The following is an 8,188-nucleotide window of genomic DNA, read 5'->3' on the forward strand; positions in this document are numbered from 1 at the left end:
TTGTTATTTAAATCCTGGAAAGCATTTGAGATAACACTTCCAGACATTTGGGGGGTGAGTTATGGGAGAAGGAGAGGTATCGGGGAAAGCTTAGTTCTGTGAACAAGCTTCAGTAAGTTATCTTTGACTATTTAGTATCTATACAACTGTGCGTGGCTGGAACCACATTGTATTTTAAAGTCATGAAATTCATTATCTCGATGAATCACCTAATTCTTGTGTGCTATGTAGAGGCAGTAGTTGACAACATTCCCATCAAAAATGAGGTATATGGTGTGTCAAAGAGAGTTACTTAACATATTACTCATAAGAAAACTTTGCAACGACCTAAAAGTAAATACATTTATCCAATTAATGATTTATCTTTACTAAATGTTATAAAATAGTATGAAAATGAAATTTGGGGGTAGCATATGACATCCATACACAAAAATAAACCAAAGGGAAATGTCCACAGTAAATACATTTTAGGCAACTTTCCAAAGAAATATTTGGATTTTGCACTAAAAATATTTGGAGCTACATGACCCTCTTCATACAGACACTAAGGAAACATCACAGTCACTAATGATAGGAGACAGAGGCTAGCAGTGAGGACAGAAGATGCGGCCTTTGGATTCTGCTTAATTTTCACTTTTGACAGTGACTCAAAGACTGCTCTCAAAAAGATAGTTATTCCTTTTCATATTTATAGAAGACAAAGTGTTAAAATATTTCAGGTATTAAAATATTTCAGTCTTTCAAAAACATAAAACTAAAATTGTTAACTAAATGATCTAAAGCCATAGCATCACTTTTTAATAAATCATTTGATTATTTAAAACTAAAAGTAGTGTTTTACTTTTATTCTATCTAAAATTGTTTTAATTGTCCAGTTTACCTTGGATATATAAGCTGTTTTTGAAAGAAATAGTCTAAAATACATCTTACAAATCGGAAATGTGTATGTTAAAAAAACAAAGATATCTAAAATAAAGAAAACATGGTCCTCTTGAAGAATAAAATTATTCCTTTTTTCTCCTTTTTTTCCTCTTTAATCCTGTATAACTTTTGACAGTGCCTTTCACTTGGTACTTGTTGAATATATAAATGGCCTTGAAGGGAAGAACCATTGTGTTGAGAAATCATATTCATAAAAATTCAGGCAAAGAAAAGAAAGTATACTGTATATGCAAAGTGTATTAGGAAGTGTTCATGTTGTTTATAATAAAAAGATATTTTCAACAGACATTGGTATATGGCATATTTTTGTCTTTTGTAATAATTTTATATATAATTATATAAATATGTTTATATATATATAATTTGGTATAATTTTTCTTCAAGAATATCTATTTAAATTATTCCTTTTTCTGACCATATGTTTCTTGGTGAATGTAGCTCATTACTGCTTTTGGTTTTTGTTTCTTTGGTTTGTACAAAGACCCTAAATTCAAATTTAGTGTTAACTGTACCAGATTTTGTTAGCTCAGTTTCTGCTCAAGCTTGGCTGGCCTGGCACTGATGAGCCCCCTCTTCTGAGCCAGCCGCCCTAGACTGAGGCCACGGGTTCCTCAGTCTCTTTGCCGAGAGTGCTCCTTGGTCACGAGGAGAGAGCCGTAGGTCTAAGTTCAGAAGACCAGGTCCTAATGCTGACTCTGTGCATCACTTCAGGCAGCTCCTTTGAGCTGTTTGGGCTTTACTCTCCTGATGTGTGAAATGAGAGGCTTAGCCGCTTTGGGGAAACATGGGAAAGCAGGGAACTCTAATAAGGAAGATGGACACCATCTAGGAAACTCCACTGTTTCCTAGTTTCCATCTAGGAAAGTCCACTGAGCTTAAACACTGGTCTTCTCTGTTTTCTTGAGCACTGTTCATTCCCAAACATTTAATAAGTACCTGTTCAATGTCAGGCACCGAAGATGCTAGAAAAACTTGATCTCAATCTCTGAAGAGTTTCTATCCTACTATGGAAACAATGCAGTTAGAATTGAGTAGATTAAGTGTCTTTTCAAGGGAGCAGTGGCCACCTGCTGTGAGTGCAGAGAAGACTATCACTTCCTTCCTCCCAGTGAGCCCCAGTGTCAATTTATGCACTTTTCATTTTCCTGGACAATTTAATAGGATTCCTTATTTCTAAGTTTTGCTACCAGAGTAGAACATCATCCATCTACTCATCCATCCAATAAATAAATAAAATGTAGTAAATATTAATTCCTGTCCTGTGTCAGGAACTTAGGTCGATGGTGGGAGTACAGTGAACAGGAAAACCCCATTGCTTTCTTGGAGCTCACAGTGTAGTTGGGGAGACACACATCAATCAAATGAGTATAACTTAAAACAATGATAAATGCTACAAGGAAAGGAAACCTGGTGCTCCGAGGTCCTCTACTATGGGGAATTTTACCTACTGTGTATATGAGGGGAAGGGCAGAAGAGGGTCACTGGGGAAGGGCATCATAAGGGAAGAGAGAGATCCCCAAGCTGTCATGAAAACTGAGGACTACCCAGGCAGCGCAGGGAGTCAGGTGGAGGGCCCCAGGCCACACCTTTGGACTGGAATGGAACTGTTGGAACCCAGAGGAGAATTACAGAGGGGGTGCTTTTGGCTGCCCTGCACAACCTGCAGGATCTCAATCCTAACCAGGGACTGAAACCTGACCCACAGCACTGAAGGCCCAGAATCCAGAATCCTGGATGCCAGCCACTAGGCCCACAGGGAATTCCCCTACAGAGAGTTTTATGACGACGTCGGTCAGGTATGGATGGATGAACTGTACCAGGGAATCCCCCAGTCCAACCATGTTCCTCCCACCCTTCATGGTGCCAAACACAGACCAGAGAATCTCCCTATGATAAACCAGGAAAAACTTTTTCATTTTCAAAGTCTATGAGTTAAAATTTTAAGAAATGGCTAGGTCATTCTAGGGTTGACATGTGAGTATGTAGCTCTTGGTCATCAAGTCAGCTGATGGAAACAGGAACTCTGAGCATAATGGGGGTCCACATGATTCTGGAGCAAGGTGGAGATGTGTCTCCCGCAGAGTAGGGGGAAGCCCCTCCGCAGTAAGGCCCCCCATGGCCGGGGCCCAGTGGGTCGTGCCTCATGCTCCTGTGGTCAGCTCACCGTCCCCATCTCGTCTCAGGTGGACGGCTTGGCTCCCAGGGAAGCTCCAGTGGAGGGCTTCTGGTTCTTCTCTGCAAAGGACAGTTGCTTTAGAACAACAGCAGCATCAGTGGCACCTGGGAGCGCGCTAGAAAGGCCCAGTCTGTGGCACCCCGAGCCAGGAAATGAGGGAGCTGTGTGTTAACAAATCTGATCCTTCACGGCACACAGTCCCTCAGAAAAGGCCACACAAGGGCTCCCAAGAGAACGACATGGGGGTTCTTGGGGTTCACAACTCCCTGCTACGATCTTGGGGAACCCTTTCCAGAAGATTCATAGAATATGCTAGTATATCAAAGGCTACAAACAGTTCCATGTCAAAGAAGCTGTTTAGCCTGTTGAACAAGGTTTTACAAATATATCAGAACATGAAACTCATCTTCATTCTTTTACTGTTTTTTTTTTTTTTTAATAGTGAAAACTTTTATATTTAGAATTAGCCAGCTGGACTCAGTTTAGATGATCCCAGTTTTGTTGGCAGCATCCAAAGCATCATAGTCGGGAGCCAGTTGAATGTTTGCCTTCTTCTCTCCATCAGGCCTGATCAGGGAGCTGAGCTTAGCCACGTCAAGGTCGTAGAGCCTCTTCACAGCCCATTTAATCCGGTGCTTTGTTGGCCTTGAGGCCCACAGTTAACACCAGCATGCCGTTGTCTCCTATTTTCTTCTGGTGACTCTGCGGGGAGGGGAATTTGGTGACAGTATAGTGGTTGTTCATTTGTTTCTCCTAGGCCCGCTCTTCTGAAGATATTTGGGCTGCCTCCCAAGCCACAGTGCTTTGGGCCACAGGAAGGTGGGTGACATCTGGATCTCCGTTCTTGTGGCTGTGGGCACCTTTCAACCCTGCTTTCCTGGCCCTTGAAGCCTTTGCTTTGGCTTCAGCTTTGGGAGGGGCAGGGGTTTCCTTCTTCTTGAAAAGGCTACTCTATTTTTTAAAAAGATGTTTAACTTGATTTTAGAAAATTTTTCATTTGCTTTCTTATTTGCTTGTGTGGCCTTACTCATGGATGGCTAGATTGATCAATAAATAGAGACATATGGTCAGGATTATTTTCTAACTCCCATCTCTGCTCCAGTCTCGATTTCAAGTTCCCACTCTGACTGGTGTTACCTGGATCAGTGTCTTTCCCCTGTGGCCAGAACACCAAATTCAAATTACACCAAAGTTTCCCCTTGGGAATGAGGGTAGTATTAAAAAAAATCTCAATACAAGTGGAGCAGTTCATCTTAATAGGCTGTGCTATGAAATATGTTAAAGTTAAAATATAAAAAGCCTGTTTACACAGATCTTCATGTGTGATGCGAGGAGACCAGATGAATGTTTTATGAAAGGTAACACTGCATCCACAAATAATAGAGTACCTTTGCCCAGAGCTAATGCCATGCAGGCTACAGTCCATGGGATTGCAAAAGAGTTGGACATGACTCAGCAACTAACAACCATAACAGCAATGCTCTGCACTCAAGCTGAATTGCAGCTAGTAATAGCCTCTTCATCACACACAATGAAGGTGAAAAGTTTGAAAAGTGAAGTGAACCAAAAGTTCATATGGTTTTTTAAAAACCGGCAGCTGACAAGATTCTGTGCTGGTGTAACAAATTTTGCCCTTGAAGTGATCCTGGGAGAACTTTCATGTTATTAATAAATTAAAAATAGTGTCTTCGATCTCTGTATCCTCATATCAGAATAAACATGCCAGAACATATAAAGCAGATCTCACAGAAAGATAGTCTCCACACCTCTCCACCAAATTTAGTCCCAGTTGTAGAAAACACCTTGATATTTACGGGTTGATCGTGAGGCTGTGAGATTCACAATAGCTCCAGTAGGTGGCATCAGCCACACTCTTGAAAAGGTTGAATCAGATGATTTAATTAAGGAGCAAAACCAATGCTTCCTTCTCTAATGCAGGGACGAGGATTCTGGCCAGATCGCTGACGGCTTAATTGCTGACTTTATGCCACTGACTTTCAAATAGGGTTTAACAAGCTTTCTTATTTCATTCCCGTAAGGAATTCAAGAACAGCTTGCTCTAGCTTTCTTAGTCACAGAAGTCTCCCTGCCATTCATGTCCTCAACTGTGAAAACTTTTTTCACGGAGAAGAGAGGCTGGATGGGGTGTCAGGCCAAGTCACCACGGTCGAGTGTTAAGTGTCACCACAGGCTTCTGGGCGACAGACTCCAGTGGAAGCCGCCAAATGCATCTACTCACACAGAGAACGGAAGACAAGAAACCGGACCAGCTGGCAGCGAGGGGGAAGAAAGCCCCGAGTCACCAGACCTCTCACTGGGGACGACGTCAAGATCAGAGAAGGAGAATGCATAAGGTTTCCAAGGTGTCTCACGTGGGTCAGCTTTTCTAACTTTTTTGGATTTCATACCTAGCTGATGGTCTAGAGTTCATGAAATGCTCACTTAGGGTTTCTTGGCTGTGTTCTCCCTCGCTGCTCACCAGGCACTTAAATGGGACCACAGCTATTCCGTTAATGACCTCTGGAGAACCAGAGATTTGCTACACTCACACCAACAGCATGACCTTTCTTGGAAGAATTCATCATGGTATCTTGTTTGCCTTAAATGGTCACAATTATGCCCTAAATTTAGATGACGTGAGAAAGAAAATTTCTCTCCCATACATTTAAAGTTTGTTCTTACCCACTCCGGAAATAATCATTCAATAATTTCCCTACACACCAACTGAGCAAGAAATGAGCATAAGTACTTGATATCCAGCGCGTCTGTGAGCCTCTCAAATCTTGGTTAAAAAGGAATTGACTCACGTTAATGAAAATCCACCCGTTATACTTTACAGTTGCTTACAAGTGAAGGTATTGCTTCTTCATCTTCACGGCTTCATGTTGGATTAAAGGGTGTCACCCAAGCATCCTTAGCTGTGGCCCCACTTGCTGTAACAAAAAGACTTAAAAGAAATATCTAAAAGTGTGTTTTGGGTTATTTCTTTGTTAAGGTTTACACAGACCAGTAGCCTTCCCTTTCTTGACAACCTTCTTTTCCTTTAGCAGACTAGGTATGGAAGCAGCAGAGAGCGAGCTCACAGAGCCTCCCAGTCCACCTGAGGAGGACGCTGCTGTCTGTGGTGAAGGAGCGGCCTTTCTGGGCTGTGTCCTCTAGCCAGACTTGGCCTAGTGAGTGCCAGTGGCTTGTGACTTTGCTTCCAAAGCAACACAAGGGAAAAGGAACTCTGTGAGTTCCAAGTAACTGGGAGCATGTGGGCACAGTGTGTATGCTTATGCTGGCTCTGTCTCTGGCAGATTCTGGTCTGGATCCTTCTGAGTTAAGCAGAAGGCTAAGAAACAGCAGCTGTGCCTCCAGCCAGGCCCACTTTTCTGAATCCACTTATTAGAATTTATCCCATGATAAATAATATACTTCTTAATGTTACGGAACCTGGGTCCAGCTGCTCACTGCTCAAAAGCCAGTAAAAAGGCCAGACTGGTAGAAATGAAAGTTTGCTTTCTTTTGGATGCCAGCAACCGGAAGGGAGGGGGTCAGGAGATAGGGTACACTTCTGTCCAAAGGCCAACTCCTCCTCCCTGCAATCAGGGGACAAGAGCTATTAAAGCTCTATTAAAGACAGAAGGGGGGTGGGGCAGATGCAGAAACAGCACAGTCAGCTCTGACTGTCATCTTGAAATTGGTCATTGGTGGCCTAACCAGCATGGTTGTTTGAGGCACAGTTAATCCTCAGTCCCAGGGTTGGTTTGTTTCCATTTACTTGAGGCCAATTCTTGGAATTGTGGCAGCTTATGTCACAGCTACAGTCTGTCCATCGGGTAGTAAACTTCTCCCACTTGGTGGGATTTTCAGTATCTGTAAGACAGCTCATAGGATACGGCTCACAATATTCTCTTTAATCCTTGAGAAGCAACTAAAGGTCCCTGAATTTGCTTAAAGACTAAACTATTATTATTTGGTTTCCTTATACTGTTTTCCCTTGTTTCTGCATGTTTTCACTTCTCTGATTAAACTTATTCTTTGGCTAAAGTTTTTTTCACAGACCTATGGCAGGGTGAGAACAGGACCAGGGGTCCTGCTCCATTTCGCTAAGTAGTTATATTCCCAATTTCATTGTTGCTGTTGTTGTTTAGTTATAAGTCTTGCCTGGCTCTTTGCAATCCCATAGATTGTAGCCACCAGGTTCCTCTGTCCACGGAATTTTCTAAGCAAGAATACTGGAGTAGGTTGCCATTTCCTTCTCCAGGGCATCTTCCCAACCCAGGACTGGAACCCATGAATCTTGCATTGGCAGGTGGATTCTTTACCACTGAGTTACCAGGGAAGACCCTCCCAATTTCACAGGGAATGCATAAACTGATTTATGGTTTGAATAACATAGATAAAATAAAGACCAAGGGAGCAGGGTAATGAGAGAGTGAAACAATGGCAGTATTTTATGGTAGTGGTGATGGAAGCAGAGTACTTGGGCAACAGATCTACTCAGGGATTACATGGAATCAACTGAATTATGAGTGAAGAACTAATATGCTTCTTCTTAATACTTACATTTAAGTTCAAAACATTCCCTAAAATATTTCAGTGTGGTAAATCTGTGGGCTGGGGAGATGTGGCAACATTGTATATCCTGTGTTTATTTAAGATGAAAATAACTTGAGGAATTAGATCGTCTGATTTATTTTTTTTATTTTTGCAAATGAGAACCAAGGCCAAGAGAAAGGAAATGACCCCTCTAAGACCGTACAGTAATGTTGGAGCCTGGGCCATAAAAATCATCCCACTTTCCTCCTTATAGCTCCTTGATTTCTCTCCACCTTCCACAGTCCACTGTGTGTTTAGATATTCAGTATTTATCAGGGGTCATGAAATACATTTCACCCTACTGTAAGGGTAGCACCGATCTGATGATGCAAGGGGAGCTGAGTCCACGCGCCTGTGTCATCTCGGATAACAGGCAGGCTCCACCAGGTTCTCAGCCTTTGGTGGTCATCCTCTCCCCACAGCTCAGGTCTCTTGATCCTGACTGACCTTAGGGCTCTGGCTCAATTGTCTGAGACTCTAAAAATT

Source organism: Capricornis sumatraensis, chromosome 16 (assembly GCF_032405125.1).
Source record: "Capricornis sumatraensis isolate serow.1 chromosome 16, serow.2, whole genome shotgun sequence".
Classification (NCBI taxonomy): domain Eukaryota; kingdom Metazoa; phylum Chordata; class Mammalia; order Artiodactyla; family Bovidae; genus Capricornis; species Capricornis sumatraensis.